This window comes from Ursus maritimus, assembly GCF_017311325.1.
Source record: "Ursus maritimus isolate PB19 chromosome X unlocalized genomic scaffold, ASM1731132v1 scaffold_X1, whole genome shotgun sequence".
In the NCBI taxonomy this organism is placed as follows: domain Eukaryota; kingdom Metazoa; phylum Chordata; class Mammalia; order Carnivora; family Ursidae; genus Ursus; species Ursus maritimus.
In genome coordinates, this window is record NW_024423319.1 from 79,633,811 (window position 1) to 79,635,698 (window position 1,888).

Genomic DNA, 1,888 nt, shown 5'->3' on the forward strand with positions numbered 1-1,888 from the left:
GAGGCGGCGACGGCGGAAGGTGGATCGGGGTGGGGAGGGCGACGACCCAGCCCGAGAGGAGCTAGAGCCAAAGAGGGTACGGAGCTCAGGGCCAGAGGCCGAGGAGGCCCAGGAGGAGGAGGAGCTGGAGGAGGAGACTGGGGGTGAGGGCCCCCCCCAACCCCTGCCCACCACTGGCAGCCCCAGCAGCCAGGAGAACCAGAATGGCTTGGAGCCGGCCCTAGGGGCCACTTCAGGCCCCTCGGCCCCTTTCTCTACTCTGACTCCTCGGCTGCATGTGCCCTGCCCACAGCAGCCACCTCAGCAACAGTTGTGACAGTGGCTGAGCCTAGCACAGACCCCCAACAAAGACCCCCCTTGGCCTCAAGGATCCTTTTTCTGACCATCAAGCCTGCTTCTTGGGAGGTGGGCAAGTAGGGGGGGATGGCCACCCCCCCAAGCCCACCCCTGAGTCCCTTGACTTTTATATTCTGACTCCAAGGTATTGTTCAGACCTCAGCTCCTGGGGGCCGGCCCCTGGAGTCCCCCTCCCTGGTAGCCTCTAACCAGCATTCCCAGACACCTGAGGCAGATAGACAGATGGATGGGCAGGTGGGCAGGGGGGTGGCTGGGGCTGGGCCAGCACCATTCCAGAGATAAGGCCAGTGCGTATGCAAACTGGGGGAAACTTCTCTCCCTTCTCTCCCCAGTTCTGGCCCTGGCCAGGCCATGCTACACTAACCTCACCTCCCTCTCACTCTTTCTCCTCCCTCCCCTTCCCTGCCTCTTTCCTCCCCCCTCCCCCCCCACCACCCTACCCTACCCCACCCCCTCCCCCCACCCTACTTTCTACCCCCTTCCCTCTCCCCCCCTCCCCACCCTTTCCCCTGACTGTTCCACCCAGGAGGAGGAAACTTCACATAGCTGTGCTCACAGTTTTTTATTTTAAATGAATTTGGTTGGGGAGCTGAGCAGGCTCCCTATGATCTGAAGAAAGCTTTTGGTGCTTGTCCTCACGACCACCTTGACCTTCTCTCCCAGTCCTGCCCTCTCTCCTTTCCTCCTCCTGGGTTCATGTTGTAATAAAAGAATATTGTTGGTGTGTAATTAATTTGTTCAAAAAAACAAAACAAAACAAGAAACTTGGTTCCAACTGAAGCCTATTTTAATTTTATTTTATTATTTTCCTCTTGTTAGAAATAAAACCCTTAGCAACATTTTTTGGAAATATGTTTCTGAAGTGCATTTCTCTTTGAAGGGGGAGAACAGTGCCTCCATCACCTGTCAGCGGAGCAGCTGCAGTGCTGGCGGGAGCACTAGGGCTGAAGTCTGGGAGCTCTGGGTTCTGAAAACAAGTTCTACCGGGTTCTCCTTACCTGTGGGCAAGACATCCTGAGTCTCCCCCTACCCCGTCCCCAAACCAGTTTTCCCCATCTCCCAACAGATGGGCCTGACCCCTCTCACCTAAACTGCCACAGCCCCTTCCAACTTTATGCCCTCCAGTCTGTCCTCCTCAAGCCCCCCAGAGGCATTTTTGGTTTTGGCTTTATTGAGATCTAATTTATACATCGTAAAGTTTACCTGTTTTAAATGTAAAATTCAGTGATTTAGAGCGCTGTTTCTAAAGTACAGATCCGATCATGTCACTCTTGCTGCTTACAACCATCCATGATGCTTTATTGCCCTTAAGATCAAGATTATATTTATGATCTCATTCTTTCTGGAATGCTTTCCTGTCCGACCCATATACCATGTTCAGGGATGCTTCCCTGACTTTTCTCTACCCTAAAGGGTTTCTTCTGCCCCTGTGAATGGAGACTAAAGCTCAGATGTGTGCTCATTTGCAGCCCAAGTTCACTTTTACAGCTTTATTGTGATATAATTTATACATCATAGAGTTTACCCCCTT